The sequence below is a fragment of the Geotrypetes seraphini genome, chromosome 2 (assembly GCF_902459505.1).
Source record: "Geotrypetes seraphini chromosome 2, aGeoSer1.1, whole genome shotgun sequence".
NCBI lineage: Eukaryota > Metazoa > Chordata > Amphibia > Gymnophiona > Dermophiidae > Geotrypetes > Geotrypetes seraphini.
In genome coordinates this window covers 449,758,942-449,778,844 of record NC_047085.1, presented here as the reverse complement: position 1 = coordinate 449,778,844, position 19,903 = coordinate 449,758,942, and the positions used below count along the sequence as shown (strand labels likewise).

General features: G+C 45.6%; 1 protein-coding gene across 3 annotated transcripts in view; it reads left to right on the top strand.

Annotated features, from left to right (window-relative positions):
• The window catches only part of ITGB1 (integrin subunit beta 1), a 234,339-nt gene that overhangs the window by 40,544 nt on the left and 173,892 nt on the right, over nucleotides 1-19,903 (top strand). The gene's annotated exons all lie outside the window — the stretch shown is intronic.

Here is a 19,903-nt window from a genome sequence, read left to right as displayed (position 1 = left end):
ATGCATGGGGAAGAGAGAGATGAGAGGGAGAAATGTTGGATATGGTGGTGGAGAGGGAACAGTGGGATGGATGAAGAACAAAAGTAAGTGTAAACATCCTATCTTTTCTTTCTCTTTAAACTACAGTACTTTGTTTTGAGACTGTTTCTTTAATGTTTAATGTTTTTATAGATTGTGTACTATACAGGATCCGAGCTACATAAAAATTCAACTTAAGAACGGTTTAAAAAACGGAACTCGTTCTTAACCCGGGAACTGCCTGTACTTGATGCTGGGTTCCATATTAGGGGTCGTCATCCTCAGTGTCTGTGGTGATCAAGAAAGCAATAGTGTTAAGGATGGTAAAAAAGTAGAGTATTAGTGTTCCCAGAACTGCATACATCTCAAAAAATATTTTGGAATTAGTAAAGGCACAGAGAAGGGCAACCAGAATAAGAGGCATTGGAGAAAAATTAGTTGGCTGAGAGGAGATAATAGAAATGAATGGGTTGGAATTAGTGCATAATGATCAGTTCACATTTTTCGGATTTAATTTTGAAATAATATTTTTTAATCTGATATAGAGTTAAATTGTGGAGTTTGTTGCTGGGTATGGTTAAGGTAGTTTATGCTGGATTTTAAAAAAGGGGTTTAGACAGTTCCTGGAGAATAGGTTCGTTAACTGTTTCTAACCCAATAGGCCTGGAAAAGTCAGTTTTGTGTAGGTATAATTAAAAAAAATCCAATTAAAAAAACTAATAACCCTGGGGTCCCGCCAGATCCTTGTATTGCTTTGACTTTGTTGTAAACTTTGTTGTAAACTTTGTTGTAAACTGCTAGATATTATTTTGCTAGATATTATTTAGTATATTGTACTTAAAACTTGATCTGGATTATTACAGACAGGACTTGGTTTGATGGACCTTTGTCATAATCTTGTAAGACTTTGTACAGTTTGGGCAGACTACAGGATTGAAATTTTAAATAACTTAGGGCTCCTTTTACAAATGCTCTGATGCTCATAGGAATTCTATGAGCGTTGGGGCATTTACCTTGCCGGCCCATGGTAGAAACTTCTACTGCAGCTTTGTAAAAGCCAGCGTTAGTTGGAAGCCATTCCTACCAATATTGGTAAGGGGTAGATTTTAAGATATAACCCTTCCCCTTATAGTGGGTGGGAGAATTATTCTCTTTGAAATTAGAGGTTTCTGTTTGGGGTTGTATATTTGAGAAGTATCCCGTTCTATATTCTAGGGCATATTCTGTTCCCTATGTTACTTGTATTTTACTCATATTTGTTTTGGTTTAAGCTTCAAATTAAGCCTGTAAAAAAAAAAAAATGGGTGGGAAAAAAAAGTTAGAATTGTGAATAAGACTCCAAGAAAACTAAACTGTATGAGGGTATATTCCTTTACTTAGAGAAACTAGAGCATTGAGTAATAGGATATCATTTCTAATATCCCTGATTGGAAAGGATCTTATATTTAAAAAAAAAAACAACCCAATTATTCTTTAGTGGCTACAGAGGAAAGGCTTGAATAAAACTGTAGTGTCATATGTGGTGGCTTACGAAAAGTAGATATTGAGCTGTACAACAGTGCCATATGAAGCATGTAGGAGACTAGCTGTGTTAGGGAAAAAAACTTGTTAGGGAGTGGCCTGTGTTCTCTTTGCCAAGGCATCTGAGTTGCCTGTGGAAGTTAAAACAGTGTAGTAATTAAACCCCTAAGGCAAATGTGTGAATTGGTATGTAAAATTAAGGGGGTCAATGAAGAGATAACACCATGGCTGCCACTGGAAGGGCACATGGATTTATGGCAGGAATAGCCAGAAAGGACCTAAATAGATTGGCACATATAGTGGATGAGAAAGGGAAATATTATGATTTCAGGAGTTAAAATAGTATTAGTTGTCATAAGGATTTCTTGGCCTACTTACAGGTAATGTAATGTAATGTAATGTAATTTATTTCTTATATACACAACGCTATATGCGCACACTGAGGACCCTAGGCTTAGATGTGGTTAAGGAGAGATTGGATTGTGTAAGGGGGGATTTCACTATTGCATAGGAGTTAAGTGGGTTGAAAGTTGTGCCCAGAAATTAGGAATTTCACCAATAGCAGATATGATTGGCTAGGTTTTCAGGGCCATCCCTGAGATGATAGTAAATATAGGCCTACAAGAACGGCAATACAGATTAAAGGCTTATGTATCTCCTAGGCATATACTGTGGATTAAAAAATGCCCTGCTATGGGCCAATGATATATTCTCTTAAACATTTGCCATTTGTTTTGGAAATATGGGGAAATTCAGAGATTTGGGGAACTAAGTAAAAAGTAAACCTGCTAGGATTGAATATTTGAATGAATAGGAGTATATGATGATTTCGTGTTATTGGATTCCTGGAAGGGGGTTGGCCATTATGAGAGAATTAATGTTGGCAAGAAAATGCATCTTGGTGAAAGGTAGACCTCCCCTAAACTTAACAATTTAACACAGAGAAACTTATTGTTTATTTTATACTTAATATATATCACCCTTCCTGAAAAAAACAGGCTAGGGTGGTGAACATACCAGTTAAAACAAAGAACGTGAACTCTATTTAAAATAGAAAAGTCATCAGTCAACAAGATCACACACACATGTGGCTAAGGCCCCCTTCTTACAAAGCCGTGCAGCAAATGCTCTGACACCCTTTCAGTTCCTATGGGCATCACATTTATTGTGCCAGGTCACGCTTTCGGCTTTGGCAAAACGGGATAAAATTGCAAGCAAGTTTCATGACACCAGAGATATCCTCGGCTGCTATCTGTGCCCTAATCTGATCTTATGCTCCTGAAATGAAACCTAAAATACAAAAACTCTTAGAGAGACTCTAAAGCAGGGATGCCCACACTTTTTTGACTTGTGAGCTAGTTTTAAAATAACCAAGTCAAAATGATCTACCAACAATAAAATTTTAAAAAACACAAAGCACACTATACGCAGAAAAAATGTTAATTATAATTTATATTCGGGTTTTTGTTTTTTTTACAAAGAGGTCAAGGCAGATGACTTTAAAATATGCAATGTCACCTCAGTAACAACTATACAAAAATAGACAAATATACCCCTCCCCTGTTATTAAATTGCGACAGCGTTTTTTAGCGCAGGGATCTATGCTGAATGCCCCGGGCTGTTCCTTGCGCTAAAAACCACTATTGCGGTTTAGTAAAAGGGGGCCATAGTGCAAAATATAGATAGCAATATAAATTCTCAAAATGGACACATTTTGATCACTAAATTGAAAATAAAATCATTTTTCCTACATTTGTTGTCTGGTGATTTCATGAGTCTCTGGTTGCATTTCCTTCTGACTGTGCATCAGATATTTCTTCCCTTCTTTCTGCCTCCTGCATGCTTCCTCTCCTCCAGATCTCATTCCATTCCACAACCAACATCTCTCTGTCCCTCCACGAATCAACTTTTTCTTCCTCTCCCTGCCTCCATCCTCTTTCTTTCTTTCTTCCAAGAAGACAGCACTGTTAGTCATTGGAGGAACAGCAGCCTGTTTAATTCCAGGAAGCATGAAGCTCTGTGTCTTTCTTTCTCTCTCCCTGCCCCCCAAGACACCACCGCCTCCCCCTCCCTCAGCCACCACCCTCAATGACGACAATTTAGGCAACATATAGCCTTTAGAGCAGAGGTGCCCAGATCGCGATCGACCAGTAGATCGCAAGGGCAACATGAGTCGATTCCGGCGCCATTGCCTTTGCGTTCTCCCTGCTTCCCCGATGCCGCAAAAGCCAGGCACGTGCAGCCACTGCACAAGCGTCGGGCCAACAAACCTCCTCCCCGGAGAGGAAGTTCCAGGACAGCCAGCCAGGCAGCGATTGGTTGGCCAGGAACTTCCTCTCCAACGTCAGAATTGACATCAGGGGAGGAGGCTTGTGAGCTCGGCGCTTGTGCAGTGGCTGCACGCGCCAGGCTTTTGCAGCATGGCTAATCTAGCATGACACGACAGTTTGACACATTGCGTGATAAAAATCTAGCAAAAATGAGAGAGAGTTGCATACCAAGAAGGCAGTGCAGGCAAATCTCTCTCATGCATGTTCATTGTAGATATCCTGAAAACCTGGCCTGCCAGTAGATCTCGAGGACCGGACTTGGGCAGCCCTGGTTTAGAAGATATGACATATAGTAAAGTATGAGAGAAATGGTATATAGTAAAGTATGAGAGTATGATAAAACATAGCATGGTTAGAAATTTGGGTTGGTGCACTCTCATAGAGGGTCAAGGGAAGAGGTGAGTTTTTATTGCCTTCCTGAAGTTTAGTAGACCTTCTAATGATCTTTTGTGGGTAGATAGTTTGTTCTAGAGGCATTGTAGGTAGTGTGAGTAACAAGGTTTTGTTGTTTTTTTTCCCATGATTTCTAGGGCAAAAGACATACGAGTCTTGAACCAATGGGTTATTCTCCTTTTACTTGCGAGTTTGTTTCTCTTTACTCTGCCTCCTGTATCTTTGGGCTATGCCACAGCTCATCAGTTTTTCCTTATATAAATGAGTTGGAAGGTGTCTTTCTGATCTGCTCTGATCTTAGATTTTTTTTATTTTCAAGTCTTCATCCGAACTGTGAGGCTTGTGATGCTCCAGAGGTTCCCAGTTCAACTGGGGCAGCTCTGCCTGGGAGAAGACACAGACTCTGTGGTCAGAAGTCTGTGCCAGGAAAGCAGCCCTTTTACAGGGAACCTAACTGACTAGCCTCCCCTAACACTTTGGTAGATTGGAGACCATTTCCCTGGGAGTATGGTTCACTCCTGGTTTTTACCGGAGCTTGAATGCAGCCTGTGTGGCCCTGTGTTAGTCCCGAGGGCTTTATTAAGTGCCAGCTGCATTTCCCCTATCCCCCCCAGGGGTGCGCATACCACGTGTTGAGAAACACTGCCCTAGGGCATCTCACTCCCAGGTGACTTGTATGGGGTTCAAAAATCCCTCCTAGACTGATAGAGCATTGAGAGACTCCTGAAGACCCCTTGAGGGTTGCTAGGACTATGACAAAGCTGTAACTGATGGCTCCGGATTTTCAGCAACTGTTTGTTCCGCCTAAAGTTGATTCACTGGTAGTACAAGTGATTAAATGTTCTTCACTGCCTAGTGAAGGCAGAGTAACTTCAAAGATGTGCAAGACCACAGAGTAGATTTAGTACTCAGAAGGCAATTAGAGACCCTGGCCTTGGGGTCTAAAGGCGGCAGAAGCAGTTTCTTTTGTTGCATGCGCCAGCCATACCAGATTGCATCAAGCCATGTTGGTGGAGAATGACATATACTCCCGGTTCCTCATATCGGAAGTAGCAGATGCTTTATATGATGTCAGAGTTAATGAGCTTATTCAATCTCTGCCCATAGAATGTTCTGGCTCAGACAATGGGGGTGAGATTTGAGAAACAAGGCCACTTTGAGAAGGCTTAAGGCATTTAAACTAGGTAAGTTGGGGGAGGGGACCTACTCATATACTGGGGTGGAAAGGAACTATCCTGATGGGACGAGTCGACACTCGGTTTCAGAGGTAAGGACCCAATTTGCAAACAGTTCTCTAGGAGCCACACAGACTCAGTCAGGAATAGCCTTACAGGGACTAAGCAAACACAAACACAAAGTGTGGCGGGTCATGTATGTTAATGCACACAGTTTAGGCAATAAAATTCTAGAACTGGAAACTGAAATAAGGGATGCCAACCTAGACGTGGTGGCAATATCCGAGACTTGGTTCACGGACGCACATGGGTGGGATATGGCTATACCAGGGTACAATCTACTTCGTCAGGACAGAGAGGGCAGATTAGGTGGAGGGGTAGCACTATACATTAAAGAGGACATAAAAACCACCAGGATCACTGATGTCAAGTATACCGGGGAGTCCCTCTGGGTGAACCTGGCACGAGGGGGTAAAAAATGCCTGTATCTTGGTGTGGTATACAGACCTCCAAGACAACCGGAAAACATGGACGCAGAATTAATTGAAGACATAGAGAATATAACTCTACGGGGCGACACTGTGCTGCTGGGGGACTTCAACATGCCTGATGCAGACTGGAACACATTTTCAGCAGCAACCAGCAGCAGCAGGAGGCTTTTGAACTCCATAAAAGGAGTACATCTCAGACAGATGGTAATGGAGCCCACTAGGGCCCAGACGATCCTAGACCTGGTACTCACCAACGGGGAAAGCGTCTCAGAGGTCTCGGTAGGAGATACGCTAGCCTCCAGCGACCATAACATGGTATGGTTCAACATTGGGAAAGGATCCCCTAAATCAATTACAAAAACAAAGGTGCTCAAATTCCGGGGCACCGACTTCGCACGCATGGGAGATCTCGTTCATCACACGCTGCAGGACCAAGCAGAGACCGGCAATGTGGAAACTATGTGGTCATACCTGAAATCATCCATACACGAAGCAACTAATCGCTACATAAAATCAGTAGATAAACGGCAAAGAAACAACAAACCTCAATGGTTCACTGAAGAGATCTCACTCCTCATTAAGGAGAAGAAAAAAGCATTTCTTTCCTACAAACGCACGCAGAGAGGAGAAACTAAAGTAGAATATAAGACCAGATCTGCAGCAGTCAAAACAGCAGTTAGGGAGGCCAAACGTCGAGTGGAAGAAACTCTGGCAAAAAACATTAAAAAGGGGACAAATCCTTCTTTAGGTATATCAGCGATAGGAAAAGGAACACAGACGGTATAGTACGCCTTAGACAACCGGACGGAAACTACGCGGTGGCAGATTCAGAAAAAGCAGAACTACTAAATGAATATTTCTGCTCAGTCTTCACCTGCGAAGCACCGGGACACGGTCCACAGTTGATGATAAAACAAGACGTGGATGACCCATTTCAGAATTTTGAGTTCACACCTGGGGACGTCTACAACGAACTGGCAAAGCTAAAGGTAAACAAGGCCATGGGACCGGACAATTTACACCCAAGAGTGCTCAGAGAATTGAGAGATGTCTTGGCGGAACCGTTGGCAGTGCTCTTCAATCTCTCACTAAGTACAGGGAAAGTTCCGTTGGACTGGAAAACAGCCAACGTTGTTCCTCTACATAAAAAGGGTTGCAGGGCTGAGGCTGCGAACTATAGACCGGTAAGCCTCACCTCAATAGTGAGTAAACTCATGGAAACACTAATTAAGTATAAATTAGATACGATCCTGAACGAGGGAAATCTCCGGGATCCCAGCCAACATGGATTCACCAAGGGTAGGTCATGTCAGTCCAATCTAATCAGCTTCTTTGACTGGGTAACAAGAAGACTGGACTCAGGAGAGTCCTTGGACGTCGTGTACCTGGACTTCAGCAAAGCGTTTGACAGCGTCCCACACCGCAGGCTGCTGAATAAGATGAGATCGATGGGATTAGGAGAGACTCTAACTGCATGGGTTAAAGATTGGCTTAGTGGCAGACTTCAGAGGGTGGTGGTCAACGGTACCCTCTCTAAAATGTCAGAGGTGACCAGCGGAGTGCCACAGGGTTCGGTCCTGGGCCCACTCCTCTTCAACATATTCATTGGGGATCTAACTCAAGGGCTTCAAGGACGCCAAGCTATGCAATATAGTAAACGGCTATAATCTTCAGGATGCTATGGAGCAAGACCTGCGTACTTTATAAAATTGGTCCTTTATCTGGCAGCTGGGCTTCAACGCCAAGAAATGTACGGTCATGCATCTCGGTAACGGAAATCCTTGCAGAACTTACACCCTGAATGGAGAAACTTTAGCCAGGACTACGGCAGCACGAGACTTAGGAGTAATCATCAGTGCTGACATGAAAGCAGCCACTCAAGTGGAGAAGGCTTCATCTAAAGCACGGCAAATGATAGGTTGTATCAAGAGAAGCTTCGTCAACAGGAAACCTGAAGTCATGATGCCATTGTACAGAGCCATGGTGAGACCGCATCTGGAATACTGTGTGCAATTCTGGAGGCCACATTACCGTAAGGATGTGCTCAGAGTTGAATCGGTTCAGCGGATGGCCACCAGGATGGTCTCGGGGCTAAAGGGTATCCCGTACGAGGAAAGACTGAGCAAATTGCAGCTCTACACTCTCGAGGAGCGTAGGGAGAGGGGAGACATGATTGAGACATTTAAGTACATCACGGGACGGGTCGAGGTGGAAGATGATATCTTTCTTCTCAAGGGACCCTCGACCATAAGAGGACATCCGCTCAAGCTCAGGGGAGGGAAGTTTCGTGGAGACGCCAGGAAGTACTTCTTCACGGAGAAAGTGATTGAGCACTGGAACAAACTTCCAGTGCAGGTGGTCGAGGCACGCAGCATCCCAGACTTCAAGAACAAATGGGATACCTATGTGGGATCCCTGCGAGGTCATGCCAAGGGATAGGGTCACTAGAACTGAATGAGCGGGTCAGTAGAGTGACAGTATAATCACAATTATACTTTCAGGGGTCAGTAGACTTAAGAGGATGGGTAAATAGTGTGGGCAGACTTGATGGGCTATGGCCCTTATCTGCCGTCATGTTTCTATGTTTCTATTCAAGGGCCAAATCTTCTTTGAAATAGGACTGGATGATCTTATTACCAGTGTGGCAGATCGTAGCCCAGAGTCCTTGCCAGATGGCAGACAATGGGCCGCTGTGAGGTGGGGGGGGGGGTCAGTTTGTAGTTCTCGAACAGCAGCCTCCAAGAAATCTCAGTGATGACAGGTCAGTAGCCGAACTTCCTCTGATTGGAGGGAGGTTGTTTGCTTATTGGGAGGCTTGGGCGTGGATTTGCTCAGACCACTGGGTACTGGACATAGTTCGAGGGGGATACAAGCTTGAATTCTTTTGTCCTTTACTGAACTTATTTGTCGATTCTTCGGCTGGCCAGAGAAAGCGGTCAGAGTCTGAGCAACAGTGAAATGGCTTCTGGATATTCAGGCTGTAGAACCTGTGCCAGCTGAAGAATTGGACTTAGGCAAATACGCCATATGCTGTATTTTTCGCTCCATAAGACACACCCCAGATTTAGAGGAGGTTTATATTTGCATATATGCAATAACTTTCATCCTGGAAACATCTAACTCTGGGTTCTCAACTCTATCCTTAGGGCACACCTATCCAGTCAAGTTTTCCAGAATATTCACAAATGAATTATGTATAAGAGATTTACATGCACCTCCTCCATTCGATGCAAGTCTATCTTAGATTTTCAGAAAATCCACAAAGAATATGCATGACTAGCTAGGTGTGTCCTGAGGAGTTAGTTGAGAACTCCTAATCTATCTTGTTCTGAGCGCGCTGTGTAGGCATGCCTAATAGGGTTGTCTAGAAAAAGCTAAAGTTGGAAAAGCTGTGCAAGTTGAAGTTTTTCCTATGAATTTGATTGTGCTGGATCTTTCTTAAAATTTGCTATTATTTTTACTTAATGTAGCAAATTTCTTTGTATTATAGCTGTAACTTATGTTTTCATACTCAGCAATGATTGATAAAAAGGCATTTTATGCAAAAAATCTATCAGTATTTTATTAAATGAACCTTCAGTAGCTGCTCTTTATTGTGGAAAATAACAGAAATTTAACATACTTTGCTTATGACTACACCAAAGTGTAGGTGCTTAGCTATTTACCAGTGACGTTCCAAACACTCAAGCCTTCAGTATCTTCTTGAGATAGGATAAAGCAGGGGTAGGGAACTCCGGTCCTCGAGAGCCGTATTCCAGTCGGGTTTTCAGGATTTCCCCAATGAATATGCATGAGATCTATTTGCATGCACTGCTTTCAATTGATATTCATTGGGGAAATCCTGAAAACCTGACTGGAATACGGCTCTCGAGGACTGGAGTTCCCTACCCCTGGGATAAAGCCTGCGAGGCTGTTCAACTCCTTGCAACAAGGCCTCATGCTTTATGTAATTACAGTGGAACTTTGGTTTACGAGCATAATTTGTTCCAGAAGTATGCTCGTAAATCAAATTGCTCGTATATCAAAACGAGATTCCTCATAGGAATGAATGGAAACTCGCTTTGATTAGTTCCACCAACCTCCCCCCCCCACCCGAGGCTACTGGCGCTGCTCCATTCCCCCCCCCCCCGCTTGAGTCGTCCCACCCCTGCGATCTTACATGCTCCCCCGAGCATCAAAACGATATCCCTTACCACGATTGGGCACCAGCACCAACGCACAGGACATGCCAGTGCTGGTGCCCGAAGATCCTCCCTCTTCTGTGCTGGGCTGGGCGGTGCATCGGCGATCCTTCCTCTTGCTTGTGCTGGGCTGGACTGGGCCTTGGACTTGGACTTGAGCATTTGTGCATGCTCAAGGCCTTATGGTCTCGCTCTCTCCGAGATTCTCAGATTCAGAATCTCGGAGAGAGCGAGACCAGAAGGCCTTGAGATGCACAAATGCTCAAGGCCCAGTTCAGTCCAGCACAAGCAAGAGGAAGGATCGCCGATGCACCGCGCAGCCTAGCACAGAAGTGGGAGGATCTTCGGGCACCGGCATGTCCTGTGCATTGGTGCCGGTGCCCAATTGGGGTAAGGGATATCGTTTTAATGCTCGGGGGAGCATGTAAGATCGCAGGGGGGGGACGACTCGAGCGGGGGGGATGCCAGATCGCGGGGGGGTGGCACTCGTAAATCGAGTCAAACTCGCTTTCCGAGGTGCCGATTTTGCAAATGTTTTGCTCGTCTTGCAAAACACTTGCAAACCGGTGCACTCGTAAACCGAGGTATGACTGTACTGGCTTTGAGTGACCCCAGGATGGGCTTTAAAAATGTATTTTCTAATCAAGCACAATCAAATTCATGAGAAAAGCTTCAATTCACACAGTTTTTCCAACTTTAGGTTTCTCTGGACAACCCTAATGTCTAACCAGTTGGGTTTTCTGAATAGTTGCAATAAATATGCATGAAATAATTTACATACATGGTGTATATATCTCTTATGCATGTTCAATACATATACAGGCAGTCCTTGGGTTAAGAATGAGTTCTGTTTTTTAAACCGTTCTTAAGTTACATATAAATTCAACTCTGATCCTGTACAGTACACAGTCTATAAAAGCATTAAAGAACAATAAAAAAACAATCCTCAAAATAAAGTACTGTAGTTTAAATAGAAAGTATAGGTTTACACTTACTTTCGCTCTTCATCCATCCCACTCTTCCCTCATCACCATATCAAACATTTCTTTCTCTCATCTCTCTTCCCATGCGTCTGTACAAGTTTCAAGTTTTACTAGGATTTTATATACCATCAATGTTATCTAAGCGGTTTTACAATCAGGTACTCAAGCATTTTCCCTATCTGTCCCGATGGGTTCACAATCTATCTAACGTACCTGGGGCTATGGAGGATTAAGTGACTTGCCCACGATCACAAGGAGCAGCGCCTCATGCCTCTCCTACCATTATGTCCAATAGTTCTCCCTCCCTCCCTCCCCATCTCTTTCCCTCTTACTCACACCCATGCCCCAACAATTCTCCCTTTCTATTCCCCCATCTCGGCATCTCTTTCCCTCACTCCCTCCATTCTTCCATCCTATATCCCAAGTTTATGCTCCCCTCCCTCTCTCCCTCCATATATTTCCCTCTCACTCAAACACTGTTGCTCACTTCAGCATCGTTCCTGCTCTCCCTCTATTCTGTGTCCCAAGTTTGTGCTCCCTCCCTTCCTTCTGTGTCTGAATGCAACTCTGCCTCTCCCTTCCTGTACCAACGCGCCTCTTCTCCCTTCGGTGTTGCAACGTGACCCTCGTCATCTTTCCCTCGATTCAGCATCCCAAATTCATGCCTCTTTCGGGTGTTTACCTCCTCTGGCCTGCTCTCTCTCCTCCCAGTCACACTTTGCAAAGCCACAGCCACTGGTTCCTGCACGCAGTTCACGGCTGACCTGGAAGCCTTCCTTCATGTCAGATTTTATTAACTGCTAAAAGAAAAAGATTACCTGGGGGCAACGCAGATTAGCTTATAGAATATCATCACTTTCAGAGAAATTTAGGGGTAGCTCTTGAATTCAAAGTTTGAATGTTAAGTAGTGTCTGGTGTTTTATTGTCAGAAGTAGATACTTATAAAGCACAATTATTGAAAAATCTAATAACTGTTAAAATGATATTATATAACTGGAAAGATTTTTCAAAATTAGATTATAACATTTGGTGGAGTATGTTTAGTTTGTATAGTAAATATGAGAAAATTTATGCTGTTAAGAGTAGCAGTTTGTGAAAATTTAAGAAAATTTGGGAATGTTTACTTTAAATGTAACGATTAACTGTTGATATTAAATTAGATACTGTAGAATGTTAGTAGTTTTGAGACATCTCAAGACTAATTTTCAATAACTTTTAATTGCTTTTTCACTTATTGCATTGCTTTCTTATTTTATATTGTTTGTATAAATTTTAAATAAAATATTCTATGAAAAAAAGTAGTACAGTTTTCTACCAAGGAGGTTCTCCTGTTTGTTAGATAACAGAGAACATCTGGAACAAATTGGCTGTAAATAGGGAAGCAAGCTGTTAACTTGGCCAGACCTTAACCAGATAAAAGTTTTAAAAGGATTCAGATGTTAAAAATAAAATCCAAAGCCTTTCTGGAAGGATAGATTTGTGTGACATTAAAGCAGCTTAATTTTGCTTTTGACAGTTGTTTTAACAATTAAAAAAAACAAGTGATGTAGTATACTTGTAGCACACTTTTTAGAAAAGCCTTTTTTCACTCTCGTCCTCTGTTTGCTATGTGTGCTCATCATTAACGGAAGCTGACTAAGGCACAGGAGTTTGGGGGCTGACACAAAACTGCAGTGGAGGCCAGGGGCTGTCCTTATATGGAAACACTGCTGGTGTGTGGAATATCTGTCCAGACCTGCTTTCATTTGAAAGATGCATTTCCACAGGAATGCTTGTGTTCCAAACCATTTTAGTCAGTGTGTCAAGTGTTTGCTATACTTATTTATTCTGTTCTGCTTGTATCTATAACACATGCAGTGTAAGGCTTCCCTAAAAAGGCAACATGTTAACCTATCTCGGAGGCTGGTCATTTTGAAAGAATACAGCAGTCTTGTGCTAAGTGGTATAATGTAACTTTATTTATTTACTTGCTGAAATGATCATGCTCTCAGATGTTAAACTGTTACATATTTTTATGTTTAATAAGTTTGGGTAGACTAAAAATTAAATTCCAGCAGAAAACCATAGAAACCATATCCATAATAACTGTTGAGGCCAGGTAGCACTGGGGAAATGGTCATGCCAGGAAATTTCATGGTCTGCATGCAACTTGGAAGCCATCTGCAGTTTCCCTAGCCCTGCTTAAGTTTATTCCAGTGGTGGCTGCAGTACATAATAAGAACATAAGCAGTGCCTCCGCCGGGTCAGACCACAGGTCCATCCTGCCCAGCAGTCCGCTCCCGCGGCGGCCCAAACAGGTCATGACCTGTCTAAATCACCAGAAGGGGCCCCCATGCCGCCTTGGTTTCCCTTCCTAGCCCTCCGATCTTGCACATGCACGACCTGGGTTTCTATACTTATTTTCTGGTTAGCTTTCTCAATATCCCATGATCCCTTTATCCTTCAGGAATCCGTCCAGTCTCTGTTTGAATCCTTGTACCGTACTCTGCCTGATCACTTCCTCCGGTAGCGCATTCCAAGTGTCCACGACCCTTTGGGTGAAGAAAAACTTTCTTGCATTCGTTTTGAACCTATCTCCCTTCAGTTTCTCCGAATGCCCCCTCGTACCTGTTGTCCCCTTCAGCCTGAAGAATCTGTCCCTATCCACCCTCTCTATGCCCCTCATGATTTTGAAGGTCTCTATCATATCACCCCTGAGCCTCCTCTTTTCCAGAGAGAAGAGCCCCAGCCTATCCAACCTCTCGGCGTATGGGCAGTGTTCCAGCCCTTTTACCAGTTTCGTTGCTCTCCTTTGGACTCTCTCAAGTATCGCCATGTCTTTCTTGAGGTGTGGCGACCAATACTGAACGCAGTATTCCAGATGTGGACGCACCATCGCTCGATACAATGGCATGATGACTTCCCGCGTCCTGGTTGTTATGCCCCTCTTTATGATGCCCAGCATCCTGTTGGCTTTTTTTGAGGCTGCTGCGCACTGTGCAGATGGCTTCAGTGATGCATCCACCAGCACACCCAAGTCTCTCTCAAGTCTGCTGTCTCCCAACAACGCCCCCCCCCAATTTGTAGTTGAACAACGGGTTCTTTTTCCCTATATGCATGACCTTGCATTTTTCCACGTTAAAGCGCATTTGCCATTTGTTTGCCCAGTCTTCCAGCTTGTCCAGGTCCCTTTGCAGGTCCTCACACTCCTCCCTGGAGCTAACTCTTCCGCACAGTTTGGTATCGTCTGCAAATTTTATAACCTCGCACTTTGCCTCCTTTTCTAGGTCATCGATAAATATGTTGAAGAGTAACGGCCCCAGAACCGATCCCTGTGGCACACCGCTCGTGACTCCCCGCCAGTCAGAATATTGGCCCATTACTCCGACCCTCTGCAGTCTACCCGACAACCAGTGCTCGATCCATCTGTGCACATCCCCTCCCACCCCGTGGTTCCACAGCTTCCTAAGCAGCCTTTCATGTGGCACCTTGTCGAAAGCCTTTTGAAAATCGAGGTAAATGATGTCGATGGGTTCCCCATTGTCCACCCGACTACTTATTCCCTCAAAGAAGTATAGAAGGTTCGTTAAGCACGACCTTCCCTTACAGAATCCGTGCTGGCTTGTTCTCAGTAGGCCATTCCTCTCGATGTGCTCGCAAATGCCGTCCTTTATCATAGCTTCCACCATCTTCCCTATAATTGAAGTCAGGCTCACCGGCCTGTAGTTCCCGGGATCACCCCTCGATCCCTTCTTGAAGATAGCTGTGACATTTGCCAATTTCCAGTCCTCTGGTACCTCTCCAGTTTTCAAGGATAGGTTACAAACATGCTGGATTGTGCCCGCTATTTCTTGTCTTAGCTCCTTCAGAACCCTTGGGTGGATCCCGTCTGGACCCGGTGATTTGCCGCATTTTAACCTGTCTATCTGTTTGAGGACATCCTCCTTACTTACCTCTATGTGCTCCAATTTTTTAGCCTGTTCCCCACTCATGAGATCCTCTGAGTCCGGTATATTAGATGTGTCTTCTCTCGTGAAAACCGACGAGAAGAACGTGTTCAGTCTCTCAGCTACCTCTTTATCCTCCTTAATCACTCCCTTCCTATCCCCATCGTCCAACGGCCCCACCTCCTCCCTCGCTGGTCGTTTCCCCTTTACGTAACTGAAGAATGCCTTGAAGTTTTTCGCCTCCCTGGCCAGCCCCTCTTCGTATAGCAATGTGAATTGGGTTAGACAATTCCATGACAGTAGCAAATGTCAATAGGTAGGAGGGGTACCAGGTAACAGTAGTGGTAGCCCTTCTATGCTAGTGAATGAAGAGCCATCTAATGGCTTTGTCTGCAGTTCATGTTTCAGAAGTCATCAACATTCATAGACTTCCTCAGTTCCCACTCGCCCTGGTCCAAAACATTTTGATTGAATCTCTAGGCCAGGGGTATCAAACTCAATCACATTAAGGGGCTGAAATCTAATACACAGGCTAAGTCATGGGCCAGACCCTGCCCCAATAATAGTACTAATTGTAATACCATTTTTTCCATTCATTTTTGATATACACACACAATATAATCTTATCCCAGGACAAGCAGGCAGCATATTCTTAACTGATGGGTGACGGCACCGACGGAGCCCCAGTACGGACAATTTTAGAGTGATTGCACTCTAAGAACTCAGAAAGTTTTAGCTAGGCCGCACCACGCATGCGCGAGTGCCTTCACGCCCGATGGAGGCGCGTGGTCCCCAGTTTCTTAGTTTCCGCGGAGCTAAGAAGACACGTTTTTTTTCAACGGCCATTGAAAACTTTTTTCTTGCCTTCCTGCTCGCGTATTTTTTGCTTGTTGGAAGCTTATCTTCCTTCTTTTTCTTTGTTTCTAAAAAAAAAAAACTTCTTAATTTCTTTCTTTTTTCAGGTTCGCCCTGGCGGGGCCTGTTGCCACCATCGAAGCCTCCGCTTTCGATTTGGTAGAGGCAGTATTTACCTTCATGCCCCCTCAGCCAGGATTCAAGAAGTGCCAACGGTGTGCGCGCCCCATCTCGTTGACTGACCCGCACAATTGGTGTCTGCAGTGCTTGGGTCCAAATCATAGGGCTTCCACCTGCACCTGTTGTGCTACTCTTAAGAAGCGTACCTTAAAAAACAGGCAGCTTCAACAGAAACTTTTGTTCGGTGCCACGATGGCTGATCCCTCGGCATTGACACCGAAGTCGGCGGCTTCTCAACCGGCACCCACTTCATCGACGCCACGTGATACTGCTCCGGCGTCGCACCCCTCAGGTAAGCCGGCTAAGAAGCCTTCCTCCTTGAAGCGTCCTCCGGTCGCCGCGGCAGAGAGTCCAGTCCTGCCGACCTCGAGGCGCCCCCGTAAATGCTCCGTCCCTATTGAGGTGAGTGCATCCTCTTCGGCCTCCTCATCCTTGGCATCGAGCGGCACCACAGGTACCGCAGAAAAAGAAAGCGATACCGGTGCCTTCCTTGGATGACAGTATTGCGGCTGTCCTTCAAGTCCAACTGAAAGAGCAATTACAGCAGCTTCTTCCTGCTCTGTTGGCACCGAACCTTCCAGTTCCGGACCGGTCTGAACCGCCGGTACCGGCAGTGGAGCAGCCGCTATTGTCGGCTTCCACTCTGTCGGTACCGGTCCATTCTGCCTCCTCAGCTTCCATGCCAGTATTATTGGCGGAGCCGAGAGGCCTCCATCGAGCTGTTCAAACGACAGAGCCTCCACTGCAGTCTGATCACTCCCGGCACCAGCACTCTTTAACTTCCTCTGTGCAATCCGGGAAGTCGGTATGCAAAACCCGGCATGCTGAACCTTCGACACCGGATTCCCGGGGTCGAGCCTCTCAGGTACGGGACCCTGATCTGTGGGATGACTCTGAAGAGCCGGTGCTGTCTGAGGACGAGGTTTCTTCAGCTGAGGAAGACCCCCCCCTCCACGGGAACCTTCTTCTAAACCGGACCATTCCTCCTTTACCTCATTTTTAAAGGAGATGTGTGAGTCTCTTTCAATTCCTTTGGAGGCTGAATCTAAAAAATCTAAGGCTTTCCTTGAAGCTTTGGACTTTGATCAGCCTCCAAAGGAATTTCTTAAATTGCCCCTCCATGACATTTTGAGAGAGACCTTTTATAAGAATCTCGAGACACCTTTAACCATCCCTGGTGCTCCTCGTAAGTTAGACACTTTGTACAAGGTTATTCCTATTCCAGGCTTTGACAAACCCCAACTCCCACATGAATCTTTGTTGGTTGAGTCCACTCTCAAAAAGTCTGCGGGCACTAGTGTCTATGCTTCTGTCCCTCCTGGCAGAGAAGGGAAGTCCATGGATAAGTTTGGCAAGCGTTTGTATCAGAATGCTATGCTTGCCAACCGATCCGGTAATTATGCATTTCACTTCTCCTTTTACCTAAAGCACCTCATTCAACAACTGGCTTAATTTGAGAAGTACTTGCCTGAATGGAAGCTACCTTCTTTTCACCAATACACTTCTAGTCTATTACAGCTCAGAAAATTCATGGTCCGTTCGATTTACGACACCTTCGAACTGACCTCAAGGGCTACTGCCATGGCTGTGGCTATGCGCCGTCTCGCTTGGCTTCGAGTTTCGGAGCTTGATGACAACCACCAGGACCGCCTTGTCAATGCTCCTTGCCTCGGGGATGAATTGTTTGGTGACTCTCTCGATTCCACCACACAAAAATTATCTGCCCATGAGACTCGCTGGGACACTCTGCTGAAGAATAAAAAGAAACCTCCACCTGCTCGGCCCTTTCGCCAACAATCCTCTTATCAACGCCGCTACTCTGCTCATCCCCTACCACCTGCTCCTCAGCAGCCTCGACGGCAGTGTCAACAGCAACGCCAACAGCCTCGTGCTCAACAGCAGCAACCGGTGAAACCTCCTGCCCAACCGAAGTCTACTCAACCCTTTTGACTTCATTCTCCAGGGCCTAGCCAATCTTCCACCATCGTCCCTTCTGCCTCAACCCATAGGAGGACGTCTTTCTACTTTCCTCAGCCGTTGGGAGATCATCACTTCAGACCAGTGGGTTCTAAACATCCGCCATGGCTATTCTCTCAATTTTCAGACTCTTCCCACCCAAAGTCCTCCAAAAGAGTCTGCCTAGAACACATCTCAGTCCTGCCTCCTCCTTCAGGAGGTCCAATCCCTTCTTCTTCTGAACGCCATAGAGGAAGTTCCTCCAGATCAGAAGGGGCAGGGATTCTACTCCCGCTATTTTCTGATTCTCAAAAAAAACGGGGACCTCAGACCCATTCTAGATCTCCGAGATCCCAACAAATGCTTAGTCAAGGAAAAGTTCAAAATGCTTTCTTTAGCCACACTTTATCCTCTTCTCACTCAGGGCGACTGGCTATGCTCCCTCGATCTCAAGGAGGCCTACACTCACATTCCGGTCAATCTGGCCTCCAGACAGTATCTCTGTTTCATGATCAGTCATTGTCATTATCCCAGGCAAGCAGGCAGCATATTCTTGACTGATGGGTGACGGCACCGACGGAGCCCCAGTACGGACAATTTTAGAGTGATTGCACTCTAAGAACTTGGAAAGTTCTAGCAGGCCACATCGCGCACGCGCGAGTGCCTTCCCGCCCGACGAAGGCGCGCGGTCCCCAGTTTCTTAGTTTCCGCGGAGCTAAGAAGACGCGTTTCTTTCAACGGCTGTTGTAAGAATTTTTTTGTGCTTCCCGCTCGCGTAAACCCTGAAGGAAATTTTTTTGTCCTTCATTTTCTTTATTTTCTTTTCTTTAAAAAAAAACAAAAAAAAAACTTTGTTTTTTTTTTCTCTCATTTTTTCGGTTTCGCCCCGGCGGGGCCTGTTGCCACCATTGAGGCCTCGGCCTTCGATTTGGCAGAAGCCGTTTTTACCTTCATGCCCCCTCAACCCGGGTTTAAGAAGTGCCAGTGGTGTGCTCGACCAATTTCACTCACAGACCCGCACAACTGGTGTCTGCAGTGTCTTGGTCCTGACCATCGAGCGTCCACCTGCACCCGCTGTGCCACTCTTAAAAAGAGAACTTTAAAAAATCACCAAATCCAACAGCGATTATTGTTTGGTACCGAGATGTCGGATTCGGCGGCACCGATCCCTACTTCGACCCCGACGCAGTCGGCACCTGCCTCGTCGACACTGCGCCGGCGTCGCACCCATCAGGTAAGCCGGCTAAGAAGCCTTCCCCGCTGGAGCGCCCTCCGGTCTCGGTGGCAGCGAGCCCAATCCTGCCGACCTCGAGGCGCCCGCGGAAGCGCTCCGCTCCGATTGAGGTAAGCCCCTCGACATAGGGTTCCTCTTCGGAGTGTAGAGCGGCACCCAAGGTACCGCAGAAGAAAAAAGCGGTACCGGTGCCTTCACTGGACGAGCGCATTGCCACCGTCCTGCAGGTACAGCTCAAAGAACAACTACAGCAGCTGCTACCTGCTCTTCTGACACCGAGCCTTCCAGTCCCGGTCCGGTCTGAACCTCCGGTACCGGCAGTGGAGCAGCCTCCTTTGTCAGCATCCACCTTGTCGGTACCGATGCATACTACTTCCTCGGTATCTATGCCGGTCTTAGCGCCGGAACCAAGATCCTTACACCAGGCTGTTCAAACTTCGGCGCCGACACAGCCTATAACATCTCCCGGTACCGTTTCACAGAGGTCTGGGAAGTCGATGCATAAAACTCGACACCTAGAACCCTCCACACTGGAATCCCGGGACCGCAGTTTTCAAGTAAGGGACCCTGATCTGTGGGGTGATTCGGAGGACCCTCTTCTCTCAGAGGGAGAGTGTTCATCAGGGGAAGAGGATCCTTCTGTTTTAGATCCGTCCTCT